General features: G+C 47.2%; 1 protein-coding gene across 1 annotated transcript in view; it reads right to left on the bottom strand.

Moving 5' to 3' along the window:
* The window catches only part of OTUD7A (OTU deubiquitinase 7A), a 383,700-nt gene extending 370,213 nt beyond the window's left edge, over nt 1-13,487 (bottom strand). Inside the window, exon 1 of the mRNA XM_046652767.1 lies at nt 13,334-13,487. The gene's annotated coding sequence lies outside the window, so the exon portion shown is untranslated. The remainder of the gene's footprint in view (nt 1-13,333) is intronic.
* Between the last annotated feature and the right edge of the window lie 1,875 nt (nt 13,488-15,362).

Below are 15,362 nucleotides of genomic sequence, written 5' to 3'. Positions count from 1 at the left end.
CCCCCCCCCCCCCCCCCCCCCCCCCCCCCCCCCCCCCCCCAACAACCGCAGGACAAGTCTTTCTCACACTGACACCTCTCCGGTTCTCTTGCTTTCACTTTTAAGGACCATTCTGATTACACTGGGCCCTCCCAGATACGCCAGGATAATCTCCCTATTTTAAGGTCTGCTGATTAGCAACCTTAATTCCATATCCAATTTTTTCCCCCCAGTTCCCTGTCTCCTCCTCCATGTAAGAGAACATACTCACAGTTTCTGGGGATTAGGATATTGATATTTTTAAGGGGTCATTATCCTGCCCACCCAAAAAGTTACTCTCCTAAAAAGATTTTTAAAAAGCAAAATCAAAGAAGAGATTATAAACCAACAGAAAGAGAAGAAGAGCTTTGGAAAGAAATAAAAGATAAAATAAATGGGGTAGGGATGAAAACCACATGAGAAGCAATTAAATAACAGGATAAACACAATCAACTAAAGAGACAATAAAAGAAACAGAAAAGGATGTGAAATATTAAGTTTATCAAAGAGATGACAGATATAAGACACAGAAGAAACAAGGCACATATAATTCACATTCTTGAATTCTTAACAGAAAAAGGTCAATGATAGAATAGAAGAAAATTTCTGAAATAAAGTGTCCTGTCTCTGTCCACTGAAAGGGTATATTGTGATTACTTTAAAAGAGAAAGATCAGCATCCAGAAATTGCCTGGTGGTCACTGAACTGAAAGAAGCATATGAACATCTAGGCAGAAAACAGGCTGAGTTCAAATTTCTCCGCAACTACCCTCAGTGCTAAAAGACAGTAGAAATATTTTTAAAGGAAGCAGTGTGACTCAAGAACTTTATTATTCCCACAAGAGATATTGTGAGGCTTGTAAAAACTCTCCAGATGGATATCAGAAGCCATTTGGGAAGAGAACAGGGGAACACGACAAACAAACTGTACAATGAACTCCAGACAATTGAAAGAGGAATTGAAAGAAAGCCCTTGAGAATTCCTCCAGTATTACCGATAAAACGATACTGTGTGATCTGAGAATCCGTTTAAATATAGCACTAAGACCACATAACTGTGGAAACCGAGGTTACCTAAGAGAGGGCAAATGTTATGCATCTTGATAATGTAAGACTGTAACACAAACAAGACAAACAGGAGAAATGGGAGGGGCGTGAAAGGAAGGATGGGCATGCAATTCAGTCATCTCTCAAAGCACAAGTGAGTTGATACCAACTCTAAACACAAGGCAGCTAGCAAATGTATTCCACGGTTTCCCCCGAACTTTACAGAAATTGAACAGAGACTACAGCTGCTCCCCAAGTCCACTTCTTCTTCCTGGGCATCCAGCTAACTGACATGGCTGTGTGCCGAGTGGATGGGGGCACACCACTTTCCACACATGGACTGGCCCTGACTCCAGCACCACCACCAGGAGGGGCTCAGTGATCTGGGGTTATGTTGGTAACCACAGGCTGACCCACCCAAACCAGGAAAGACATGTTTTAGGAACTTTCACACACCAAGAAATAACACCATTAGCTTAAATTCAGTAAACTCTTCATTACTAAATAAAAATAAAATTTAAATGAATACTTTAAAATAGCATATATTATAGACTAAAAATGTAATAATTACTGATTATTACAATAGGATTAAGTGAGAAAAAAGGAAAATGAAGAACAATGGGTACTATATACGCCTATGTGTTTAAACATGAAAAAAATAAGATGCATACTTGGACATCCACAGACTATTTCTAGAAAGATACTCAGAAGCAATTAACAGTGGTGCCTCCTGAGAAAGGCACTGGGGTCTGGGATAAGAAAATAACTCACATTTTACTATATACTATTGTTTTGTTTGAATTCTTTTAACTGGTGCAAATACTCACTTTTTCATTAAAAAAACTGAATGATCAAAGGAAAAGAGCAAAATTAGTAAGGCTTTATTTTTGTGGCATAATGTTCACCCTTCTACCTTTCTGTATGCATAAGAAGGACTGTGATGCTGGGTGTAGGATTTGGGAAGTTCTGTATTAGTTTTATCTTTCTAGATCTCAGTACTTCTTAAGGAACATGTTTTACCAAAACTTTCCCCCAAACAGATGGTTATATTCAAATCATCAAATTTAAAGTGGAGCTCACTAAGGGCCGCCTTCTTCTCAACTCCCTCTCCCCTCCATGTGTTAATTAAACTCATCAAAAGTCTGTTAAAAAATTAATGCCAATGGCACACAGTGGACAAAGGTTTGAACACTCCTTTGGTGTGCTCCCTAAAAAGGAAAGCGCCCAAGGAAATTCTGACATATATCCAAAGGGTACACATTGCCTTCTCTGGCTCCAGGCTCTTTTTGGTAGGTCCTGGGGCATCCCACGAGCTCATGAAGAAGCTGCTTGCTGGACTCGCTCTGGAGCTCCTGGACAAGCTCCTCCCTTTCCCAGGTGACCTCACTCTAAAAGTTGATGACAAGTATGTGATGACGGGCCCCTGTAATCCTTGAAACAACCCTGTGATGTGCCTTATCTCACCCCCATTGCACAATGAGGAGATAGAGCTCAGAACAGTGAAACCTCTCGCCAAGTCCCCCAGATTCCTAGTGATGGGGCAGGTCCCTCCCCAGCCCCAGTGGAGAGGAACTAATGCCCACACAGTTTGGTTTCTGTCCTGAAGAAAGAAGGGCTGGGAGAGAAGCCACAGGGAACTGACAGGTGCCCTGGACATGCTGTCACCTGTGAGGGGGTGTCACCTGTGGGGACATTGAGACTGGGAGAGGACCTAACTCAGCCAGGGACTCACAGTAGGATGCAGCACCAAGGGAAATAAAACCCAGTGTGTCCAGCCTCAAAGCACAGCCTCTCCTAGACAATCCCCCTAGGGCCTGGGGCTGAGGCTGTCTTACCCAGGCCAGCCTGGGCACTAATGGGCTCCTCTGTAGGCACTTGAGTGCCCACAACATCCCCTCTGGACCCTCTGGAAAGCAGAGCATGCTGGGGATGCAAGACGTCATGGGAGTGGAAGGAGAAAGCAAGTGAAAAGCCACTAGACAGTCAGGACAGGGGCCTGACATGGACCCACTCTACTCAATGCCTTGAGCATGGGGATCCATCTGGCGGACATTCACAGGGCTGGCCTGAGCCAAGTGCTTGTAAATGTTCAGCATGAGCAGAGGGGTCAAAAACAGCCTCCTCAAGTTTCACCAGCCCAGAGATTTGGGGAAAATGCTAACCTATGAGAAGGTTACCTAGGGAACAGGGTTGCAGCCTCATGCCTACTGGGTCCCAAAGAAACAACCTGATCATGGCTGACCCTTGCCTGCATTCAGCCTAAGAGTCTGGCACTAGCAAACCTGTGGGCCATCCTCCTCTGGGAGCCACTGGGAGTAATCTAACAGCTTCATGACAAATTCTATGTCTCCAAGTGACTTATGCTCTTCCTACAGTCCCTCCAGGTTTTCAATGCTGCTTTTGAAAAGTAACTGCAATGACAACAACGTTAACAATAAGAGTTTCTTACATTTGTATAGTCTTATACAATTTACAAAGTGCAAAACTGAAGCTGGGGTTGGGAAGGACTCTGCCTCTCCCTGAGAATGTGCCTAGGCTGTGGAGTCCTCTGACTCTACCTGGCCACCCCAGAGGAAGCCATGGCTCCCACCTGTCTGTGCTCTGCCAATGTGGTGTCTCCATGTGTGGCCTCTCCACCACCCTGGAAGCTGCCCAAAGATCATGCAGTGCCCAGTTTTCCTGATATCACCCCTCCTCGGCCCGGGCCAGCACCAAGGCCCTTGGTGGAGTCTGTTGCTGGGGCAGCCAGGCGTCCACTCTAGGGGTGCTTCCTCAGGTCTTTCTCCGCTGGCCCACTCAATGCCACAAGGAATCCTGCCTGCCTCTTGGGCAAGATGAGGAACTGACAGGTAGGGGAGGCAGGAATCTGGGGTCCTGCATGCTGTGGGCTTGGCAGTTTCCTGAACTTAGACAGGTCATCCCAGCACGCTGAGGAGTAGACAGCCAATGTGCCTTCCGGCCCAGAAAATATCTCTGTTTCTTTTCCTCCCTGTTAGCAAGAATGTGACATGAAGAGTGCAGGCTTGATTCTAGACTGCTCCACAGCACCCTTAAACACTTGACTTTCCCCTCCCTGGCACCCTGGGCACTCTTGTACTACAGACGGCTAATACTTGATTGCAGGCCTTTTCTTGGTAATGCCCAACCTCATCTCCTTCCTGGGTCCCACATCTGGCCTCCAAAGTGCACCCCAGGTGCACCCAGAGTGTGAGGGGGAGAGGAAGGACCACAGACTTTCCATTCTGATACAGGGCTTTTCTGCCGTGAGCCCTCACTTTATTACCAAGTCTACAGTGCTTCAGTTCTCATCAGGTAACTTTTGCAGAAGAAAGAACATTGAAATGGGACAACAGAGAAGGCTAATTACTTATAAGAAAAATTTCCTAGTAGTACTTTATCCAGAAAGCATCATTTCCCCTCAAGACTGCGAGGACAGATCTGTCCATCATGGAGTCGGGGTTCTGTTCTCTTACAGGAAGTTGGGTAGATCTTATTCTCTTGCTAAACTGAAAGAACATTAAGGCAGGGGATAAGAATCTTGCCCAGAGGCAGAAAGGTGAGGTCCAAGAATCCACTAGCCCCCGGGGGACCCTTCAGAGTAGGGAGCCGAGCCCATGAGAGAGGCCAGGCAGGTAGCAAGAGGGCAGTGCTGGTCAGGGGACCAGAGTGGACAGCACAGGCGCTGGCCAGAATCACGATGTGGAGGGAAGACCAAAGAAACCATTAGCCCTGAGGTCCCATGCCCCTGGCTGTGCAGCATGGATGTCACAGAGTGCTGCTGTTTCAAGGCCCCTCTGCAAGCCTCGACAGCGAAAAGTGTGGTGGGGAGGAGATTTCTTAACAATCTACAGTGGAATAATTTGTCTTATCAAACAGATGTAGCTAGTCTTCCCTAAGACTGCATACAGTGTTTGTGATACATATAATGGAAAACATGAAACTGTAACTCCCCTTAGGACGTGCGCTCTGTTGTATGACAAGCAAGTCCCATTACAGCGAATCGGTAAATAATCTGGCTTTTGTTTATTTTGCATATTCCCAAACTGCGGGCTGAAGTTTGAAAATGTTTCAAATTTTACATAAGTTACATTCTCAATTACAACACTTTTTGAACTCATGGAAGCTACACAATTTTATAAAGAATAGTTAAATTTCTAATCTTAATTCCCGCGAGACCAGTAAATGAATTTAACAAACACAAATTGAGAGCTTGTTCTGAACAAGGTGCCTTGGAGCTGCAATAAAAACTAAGGCACAGGCTTCCCCTCGAGGAGCTTAACAGTCAGAAGGAGAAATGCTGTGCACACAACTCACTGGTCATTATAAATACTTGCTAAAATGCTCCATATTCTCCTCGATCCAAGAAATGGATACAAATATTTTTAAAAGACACCTAACTGTTCCTACCTGTTCTCTCACAGTGATGAGTAGAGCTTTCTTTGCCCCAATTAGCCAGCACTTGGAGAGAACTAGGGAATTATTTTGCACAGAATCATGGAGTAGAATGGGATATCAGAAGGCAGGCAGCCACATTTCTTCATTTTTCATGAGAAATTAAGACCAAGAGACTGTGTCCAAAGAGAGGGCTGAAGCCAGAAGGTGGCCTCTAGGCTAGGAGCTCTCTCGCCAGCAGGCGGGGCCAGCATTCACCACAACGGGCAGCAGGGCCATACACAGATGTCCATCCGTGTCCATGTTTCTGGCCTCACCTCCAATTAATCCACAGGCATGGAGGAAGTTTAATTTAAATGCAACAATACACTGATCTTCTTCTAATAAACTCCAAATGTTAAGCAGTGGAATTAATTTGCCCGTGTCGACGCCTGCCTGGGGCCTCTGATGCCTTAAGTACCCTTTGTGACGATGCTTTTCTGAACACTTCATTTGCCAGACTGTTCAAGGGATAAGTCAACTTTGATAGAAGAAATCTAAGGAAATCCTGTCAACCTCGTCCAGTGCAGGCAAAAGATCCAGGGCAGACACTCGGGCTGACAGCACATGCCATGCCTGAAACCCAGAGTCAACTGGCCACTTCCAACCAAGTGGACCTGAGGGCTCAGTTCACAGCCAGTACCTCAGACAAGACAGACTTTACAAACGGAACAGTCAAGGGGTATGTACACAAACTGCAACCAATCCTTGCAATTCCAGGCCACACGTTTCCACCTGTAGAAAATGAGAGTTCGTCTTGTACCTCATACTCCCAGCAATGGTACTGTCAGATTTTTTCAGCTTTTAATCACTTTAATAGATGTGTGGTAGTATCTCATTGTTTTAATTTCCAAGAGACCCAGTTTGGCCTTTCAATTTGTCTACCAATAATTGCACACCCACGGTGCTAAGTTAAACAGATTGCCACAGAGCTTTCACTCAACCTAATAAATGACTGGGTTTGCAAAGGAGCCGCTTCCATCCATGTGGGCCTGCATTGTTCCTGAGGAGGCAAAGAGACCTCTGCGCCCTTCATCACAGTCAACATCCTGTGGCCTCAGAGCCCAGAGACTTGTTCTGGGAATGGCAGCAGGCCTACAAGGTAGGGTGGACAGAGAGGTCCAGACATCAGCCTGGCCGTGCACTTCCCCCAGGGGTAAATGCCAACACCATCTGAGCTGGTGGGAGCTCAGGTCACAGTCACTGCCCTTCACTGGCACTGACTGGCAGGATCCGCCTTTGAAATGCTTTTCTCTTTCCTCTTCCCTGCCTCTCAGTTGTTCATGTAAAGGACTAATCTTTCATCAACTCCAAGAGTAAGAAAATGTGTACTGTTATGATCCCATCCAGTGAGACCTTGGGGCCCTATATTTGCATGCCCAGCAGCACCCAAGATGTAGGAAACACAACCCAATTCTGTAGGAGTTTGCAGTCTACTCTGATTCCAAGGAACTTCCTTTGGCATGTTCTAACAGAGCTGGCTAATGATTCTAGACAAACTCTAAGAATCACCAAACCATTGACGGTCCTCCATCTTTCCTACCCAGGCCTCCTTCTTCCTCTACAAAAAACATCACAGCAAGTTCATCCAAGCAATGCCTTGAGTTATGAGTGCAAACTATAAATCCATCAACTGACAAGGGAGAGAAATTGGGCTAGTGGTGAGTGAGACAGACGTACTCTGTCTCCAATTCCTTTTATTGGAATGACTGATGGCTCTTTATAATTTAAATACCCACTGTGTACACTCCCATCTGCTCCTCCCTGAAGCCTGCAGGAGGCCAGGGCAGACTTTCTCCCCTGGGGGCTGCCTGGGACTGTGCCCAAGGTCACACAGCTGGTCATCCCTTCCAAGTTGGCTGGCAACTTGTACCATTTATTTTTACTGTTCAGAGGTGATTCTTTCAACAGATGGTATGTTATTATTTAAAAGGCTGAAAAACAAATATTCTAATTCATATATTTTAAAAAGATTAGTTAACTGTATATCTTGGATGGGGAACGATCTTTTATAAAGACATGAAAAATTACACATGCAAATGTGTTGCCCATTCTTAAATAACACACATTTTCTCCAACCTTCACATCATCACTAGAGAAACCATGGGGAAATGGATTATAACCATAGTCTTTGAACTCCAAGATAAAAGGGTCCGGAGGCAGTTTTAGGGGTGGGAGGAGGGCACAACACGTCCCAGGACATGGTGCTCCGTGTGGTCTCTTCCACAACAGGGATGTGCCAGGCCAACCCTAAGATTACTTTAAGAAGCAGGAGAGCCCTGTGTCATAGATAATCCTACAATGGAAGCACAGAGGTGATGTGGGTAAACCATGGGTGTGCCAGCCCCAGGGCAGCAGAGCAGGGTATTCTCAGAGGGAGCAAGGCTTGCCCTGGTAGGGACAGCACCTGAGTCACCTGCTCCTGCTCCAGGAAGCCACCCTCTCTGGGATCAGCTCCTGTCTCAGGAACTGAGAAACTTAATCTAATCTCACAGAGGGGTGGGTAGGTGGTCTGTTCACACCAACCCTTAGCCCGACATGAAACTGCAGTAATCTGACAAAACAACTGAATGAAACAGAAAAGGAAGTGAATTTCAAAGGTTTCATTTTCTTTCATAAAAGTCAATACAGTATCTTATTCATATATATTCATTCAGACATCAAATTTCCATTATATTTTAAAGGAAAAGTATGGAAGAATAAATGAAGCTCAAATAGAAAATATTTCCTTGGAAGGAGAAACTCAAATTTCTTCAAACCAAGAAAATGAGTTTACTTTAGACTTATCTGCTTAAACCAAGAGAGATGTATTTAGAATTTGCATTAGGCTTAATACACATTTGACTTCTAAGAACGTGAGATGGAGTACAGCAGAAATCTGCAACAGCAAGGCCGGGGGTTTCGTGGAATCATGCAATTTTTCTAGATAAGGCCTTGGAGACACGTGAGGCTAACTCTCATCCAGGTTGGCCAGCTGTGGCCGAGGCAGGAAGAAATGCAGGGTCTACTGCCTCCTAACTCCAGTCTTCATCCCACCCCCTGCCACCACCTGTTCAAGAGATACTGCATGCAAACCAGTCAGCTAATCTTGCCTCCACAAGGCGGGTAGGTAATAAGACAGCATCCAGCCCATCCACAATTTCAGAATTTACAGACTTATTTTCAACCACCTCCCAAGTCTGTTACTATGAATGATAAAGAACTCCGTCCTCAAACTGTGGCGAAGGCGGCTCCGCCCCTGCCCACTCTGTCTCATCATGCTAAGGCCATCTTATTCTTGGTCTGACACATGGACTGCCTGCGAATGCAGCAGTCTACCAAGTCTACCAAAGAAAACTCGACTTCCAAGTCTCAAGGGTAAAATATTTTCCAATTAGATATATTACAAAATGGAGCCAGCATGTTTTGTGTCCATTTAAACGCCAGTGGATCTCAAGATTCCCTTTGAGTAGGATATTCTGAGGTCGTCCTAAGGATGGACATCTTTTTTAAATATATTCATTAACTATTTATATCTTAGGAAAAGTCAATTAAATAATTTAAAACTTCTAGAGTAACAAAAGTCTTTAAGAAAGGTTCATAGGCAGCTGGTCTAAGTTCTAAGCACTAAGAAGACAAAGTTGGCTTTTTCTTCTCCAGAAATGGCCTCCTGAAGGGCAGGACTACAGACTGAGGTGCCCAACTGTGGTCTCCAGGGAAAAGATCATGGCCACAGAGCCTTGAGCTAACACCTCAGGCTGGCCCTGCACATCTCTGTAGAGGGTGGGTACTTGGGAAGGGGTCATTTCACCAGGTATGACAGCGACAAGCAAAATCCAGAACATGTTGGCAGTGTCCTGCCTCTGTTCGCTGTGATATGAGTTTTCTACTGCTGTGTAATAAATTAGCACAAACTTAACTATTTAAACAAGGTGAATTTAACCCAAGTACAGGTTGGTGGGTCCTCTGTTCAGGGACGCACCAGACTGAAATGAAGGTGTCAGCCTGGGGCTGCAATCCTCATTTGAGACTTGGCGTCCCCTTCCAAACTAACTCTCAGAACTCAGCTTCTTGTGGTTGTAGGGCTGAGGTCTCTGGCCAGGGACCCCTCTCAACCCCTAGAGGTCATTCAAGGTTACTGGCCATGGGGCCCCTAGGAGGTTTCCACCATGGTTGTTAGCTTCCTTCCTCTGGCTGGACATCTTCTAAAATGACCGGGTGCCACCTATTTTTTTATCCAGCGGCATTTCCCCATGTAGCCATTTAAAGTGCTCCAAGTGAAAAGCCTGGTTCAGCACAAAGCAGAAAAACAAATTAGTCCCTTTTGCCCCTTTGAAATCAATAATTCAGTTTTACGTGCATTTTCCATGAAATAAGAAGTATAAAGAAATATCCAGTCATAGCATTTGGATAGTTCTCTGGCAGATCTTTTCCCTTCAAAGTGTGATGTTTCCTTTTTGAATGTGGGCTCCATGAAGAACTTGGGGAAGAGGAAGTATTCTTTGTTTTTCAGTACATGTCTAGATACCATGATGATCATCCAAGCCATGGGAAATACCCATGCCAGCCTAGCAAGATGACCCTCCATGCAGAAGCTGGCCTCTCTAGGCTGTTCTGCAGGGGAAACCTCACGGGGAACTTGCTGATGAACAACCTGGCACAAACTTAGAGTCAGATTAAGCACATTTAAGTGAAAAGCACAGTTGCCTTTTTTCTCCTGTTTTCATTTTCTATGGGAAAAGAAACGTAGTGATTAAACATTTGCTTTTCTCCATCAGAGAAACCCTGAGACCAATAATCCTTGCAAGGCAGGGAGATAAACCCCCTGGGAGATGCTACTGATACAGAGTCCCAGGGTTTAAGTCACTAGAAGTCAAACCCAAGAGAAAACATTACAGGTGGGTTGGGGGCATTTCCACTGGCTGTCCTGGCTGACACCCTCACGCCCTCCCAGAACGAGGTTGCAGGCTGGCAGTTCCACAAGGCCAGCTCGCTCCTTCCCCAAGCCAACACTCTCCCTTCTGCAGACTGAGAAGGCACCGAATTTTCAGACTAGAACCAAGAGCTACGCTTCAAAGACTGGAAGCTATTACAATCTCCCTGTCCCAGGGAGAGTAGTCTATGTTCTGGAAGCCACAGCCTCTGGCTATTCAAGTATGTGTCCGTCCTTCCTTCAGTTTCCATCCCTTAGGCGACAGGCACACAGAGGCGCGGCGCACACACAAGCACACACGTGCACATACATTCACACTCCCCCCAACTTGGCGATCCCGGATCTCTCTCAAGGTGGCTCAGGTAGAGGCCCGCCAAACCGCGTTTAGCACGCCCCCTGCTGGCCCCTCGGGAGCTGACTCAGCCTTTATTCTCCGTGCCTAAGACAGGAATAAATGACCTTAAGATCCAAAGGGAACAAAAAGAAAAGCCAACGCAATTCTGACTTCTTAAAAACGGAAGACATGATACGCTAAGCATAAAAAGGGGATGAAGAAACTTTAAAGTGATTGTTTTTTAAATGTTTTAGGAAATAAGTGATGAATAACTAGATTTAGTGGAAACACTTTTAGTTGTATTTTCACAAGCACTACAGTGAATTAAACAAAAAAACATTATGGTGAATATTTTCCAAGGTCTATAGGTGAAATAAAAGTGGATATGTGGCCAGAGTGGTTTCCACGGACTCAATTTCTAAAGAGTTCACAACCCCGAACCTTAGAAACCAACTTTAATACTACTGAGAATACTTCAATTACAGAAAAATCTCAGCCGTGACTTAAGAGCCCAAGTTCTAAAGCAACTATGCAGCAGGGGCAAAGTCTCCAAAAAGATGCACATCTGGAGACAATTCTGCTACAAGGTTCCCTGTCTCACCCAGCCTTGCCATTGCGAATACATTTGGCACCTTCAGGAGGTGAGAGGCCATGTACATACTGCTTGCTTCAGAGGGAGGTGGCCCTCCCCTTCTGCACATGGTGAGAACAGACAGTTCAGCTTCTCCACAACTCCAGTGATGGCCTCCACCAGGGCGGACGGCCTCAACAGTTACTTCCTAAGGGCGAACCTGCCACACAGGATCCAGGCTGAGACCCACACCTGGCAAGACTCCATAAAGCACTGGTTTCCATCCATTGCCACCCTGAAAGTCAAAGGCCTAATGCAAACCACTGCTTCTCCATTTTCCTCACGTGGATCTAGGGTTCGAAAGCTTCACATTCCTGATCAGACTCAAACTTTTTTGTGGCATATGGTATTAAATTCCTTACAGATCCAATGTGATCTCACTAATAATTTAAGCCATGCTTGTTTTAACCAATTAGGAGTAGTCATTAATTATTAAATACAAAAATGTCAATACTTTTGTCCCTTATTGAATATCCTTTCATTTGATAGGCTTAAGTATATATGCAAAGTGTCTTGGGAACTGCTTACTTTTGTTCCCATAATAGTCGGTACTAATGGAACACTCACACACACAATAATCATGACATGCTGCTCACATTTAGGGGGGAAATTCCTCCAGAACTTGGTGTGCTATGCAGGCAGGTCTCCAGCCTCTGTGCTCTCCTCACCTTCTTTGGGTGTTGAATTGGCCTTGGAGGCTGGTGGGACACACAGCTGTCATGGTAAGGAAATGAAAGGCAGGGAGCACCCCAGAGCCACTGCCACCCCATTCCCCAGGGCCGGCTGCTCCCTCACCCATCCTGGGGAGGGGGGCAGTGATGGAGAAGAAAGGAGACCTGCAGATTTTCCTGAAGCAATCGAGGCCCGTAAAGATTTAGACACCACTGTCCACGTCTTCCTGGACACATCACCTGCCACGTCAAATACAATATCTTTTGAAATGTTTTGTCTCACGGTTCACTTTCATTTACAAAGATAAGGCAAGGCAATTTAGGATGTGAGTGTCACGCATGACTTTCCCCTGGATCCTTGTGCTGTGGATGAAGCAATTCCCAGATCCGTTAGGATCTAACAAGTTTCCCTTCAGCCACTCTCAAATCTATTAATTCTCAAGCCAATTAATATAAATAAAAACCGTTTTCACTCGTGTAAAGCTGTTGAATTTAGGAAGCAAAGGCAAATCCATTTTATTGCAAAGATTCTCCAAGGGCTGCAATAGCGGCACCGGGAGGAGGGTACACTTGAGCGGTTGTGTCCAATGAAGGAAAGTTTTTGTTAATGATGACATCACTGACATCTCCCAAATTTAAAGGAACACTTAAAGCACAGCAGATGCAATTTTTTACCCTCCAGTGAGAAGATACTAGGGAAGGTCTCCGGGTTCACCGCCAAATTGCATTAACGGTTCGCCTGCTGTCCAGCCTGACCCAGAGAAGCCAGCGAGCGGTGCACCGGGCCGTGGGGGCCCACGCAGCTACAGCCCGGGTGCCCGGCTAGTGGCCTCACGCGCCGCTCCTCGGCCGGCCGGGCCATGCCTGGGACTCTGCCGGCGCCGCTGGACCCCCAGCGCACCCACACGGACCGAGGGCCGGTCCCCCACGCCTGTCATCACGTTCCAGTGCAGACAGCCAAGGAACCCCGAGGAGATGCCGGCTCCAACCCAGCGAGAGCGCCGCGCCCTGCCCCGGAGATGCGCGCCGCGCCGGGCCAGAGCCGGTGGCCGCGGCGCCCGCGGGGTCCAGAACGGAGCCCGCAATGCAGACTCGCCAGCAAGCCCAGCGCGGGGCCCGCGACCCCCGCGCCCCTCGCGCCCCCGCGCCCTGGCCCCAGGGCCGCCTGATCTATGCGCCCACCTGCCTTGCCGCGAAGGGACGCGCCGCCCGCGCTCGGACAGCGCACCTGCCTGGTCCGCGGCCCCAGCCCCGCCGCCACCGGCAGCACCAGGGCCAGCGCCGACTCACCTGCCGCGCCGCGCCGCTCCGCTCCGCTCGGTCAGCCCGCAGCGCCGCAGTCACCGCTACCCGACTTCCATTTTCTCTCGCTTTAAAGGAAAATCGGATCAGCTGTTTTGCTCGCGCTCCGGCTCCGCGACCCCCTCCCCAGCTGCTGCTCGCGGTCTCGGGGGCCTCTCCTCCCCCGCCTCCTCCCGCGCTCCGCTCCGCCCCTCGCGCCCCTCCGCTCCGCCCGCGGCCGCGCGCAGTGCCCGCCTCCCGGCTCCGCCTGCAGCCGACCGGCGCGCGCCCTCCCCTGACGTCACCGGCCGCAGCCGCGCCCGACACCCCGCTCTCGTGGACGTGCGCGCGCCGCAGCCGCCTCCGCCCCGTGCTCGTGGCCACAAGCCGCGCCGTGGACCGGAGCTCTGGGGAAAGCGCACGGCGCCCCCACGTCCGCGCCCCAACGTCCGCGGCCCCGCGCCCGCGCTCCCACGCTCGCCCTTCCCGGTGCCCCGGGGCACCTGCCTCCGGGTCTGCGGGAAACGCTGCTCAAATGGCCTGCCTTTGCCTTCAGCCTGCCTTTCTCATTTCTTCCTCTCTGTTCTGTCTTCTTTTCTAAGTATCCCAAACTTTCTCCCACACATCCTGTCTCGGCTCCACTTCCAAGCCCTGCTCCCAGGCCAATGCATCACATCTAATTCAGAGTTGGTCCTTTTGCCTCCTAAACCGGTTCTCTGACCTTTCTCCATTTCTTGCTTCCTCTTAATACTTTTTCATGCCCCCACTTCAGATGGTCTCCTCGCGGGTGTCGAGGCCTGCCCAGTGCTCTCTGCCTACCCTCACATCACCCATCACCCTCTCGGTGTAACTACGACCCCTCTTCCAAATAGTACCTTATGTTGCAGATAGCTGATACCACCCTCATGCGATTCTTTTTTTTTTTTTAATTAATGTTATGATAGATTACAACTTTGTGAGATTTCAGTTGTACATTTTTGTTAGTCATGTTGTGGGTACACCACTTCCCCCTTTTTTCCCCCCCCCCCCCCCCCCTTTTCCCTGGTAACCACCGATCAGATCTCCTTGTCAATATATTAACTTCCATCTATGAGTGGAGTCATGTAGAGTTCGTCTTTCTCTGACTGGCTTATTTCGCTTAACATAATACCCTCGAGATCCATCCACGTTGCTGCGAATGGGCCAGTTTTGTCTGTTTTTATGGCTGAGTAGTATTCCATTGTGTATATATACCATGCTTCTTTATCCAATCATCAGTTTCTGGGCATGTAGGTTGGTTCCACGTCTTGGCTATTGTAAATAATGCTGCGATGAACATAGGTGTGCAAGGGACTCTTGGGATTTCTGATTTCAGGTTCTTAGGATAGATACCCAGTAATGGGATGGCTGGGTCATAGGGTATTTCTATTTTTAACTTTTTCAGAAATCTCCATACTGTTTTCCATAGTGGCTGTACCAGTTTGCATTCCCACCAACAGCGTATGAGGGTTCCTTTTTCTCCACAACCTCTCCAACATTTGTCCCTCTAGGTTTTGGATGTTTTTGCCAATCTAACGGGTGTAAGGTGATATCTTAGTGTAGTTTTGATTTGCATTTCCCTGATGATTAGCGATGATGAACATCTTTTCATGTGTCTATTGGCCATATTCATATCTTCTTTTGAGAAATGTCTGTTCATGTCCTCTGCCCATTTTTTGGTCGGGTTGTTTGTTTTTTTGTTGTTAAGCCGTGTGAGTTCTTTGTATATTATGGAGATTAACCCTTTGTCGGATAAGAGGCTTGTAAATATTTTTTACCAATTAGTGAGCTGTCTTTTTGTTTCAATCCTGTTTTCCCTTGCCTTAAAGAAGCTCTTTAGTCTGATGAAGTCCCATTTGTTTATTCTTTCTATTGTTTCCCTCAACTGAGGAGTTATAGTGTCCGAAAAGATTCTTTTGAAACTGATGTCAAAGAGTGTACTGCCTATATTCTCTTCCAGAAGACTTATTGTTTCAGGCCTAATCTTTAGGTCTTTGATCCATTTTGAGTTTATTTTGGT

The sequence above is a fragment of the Equus quagga genome, chromosome 2, assembly GCF_021613505.1.
Source record: "Equus quagga isolate Etosha38 chromosome 2, UCLA_HA_Equagga_1.0, whole genome shotgun sequence".
In the NCBI taxonomy this organism is placed as follows: domain Eukaryota; kingdom Metazoa; phylum Chordata; class Mammalia; order Perissodactyla; family Equidae; genus Equus; species Equus quagga.
The sequence above is the reverse complement of the archived record's forward strand: the minus strand, read 5'-3'. Positions and strand labels throughout refer to the sequence as shown.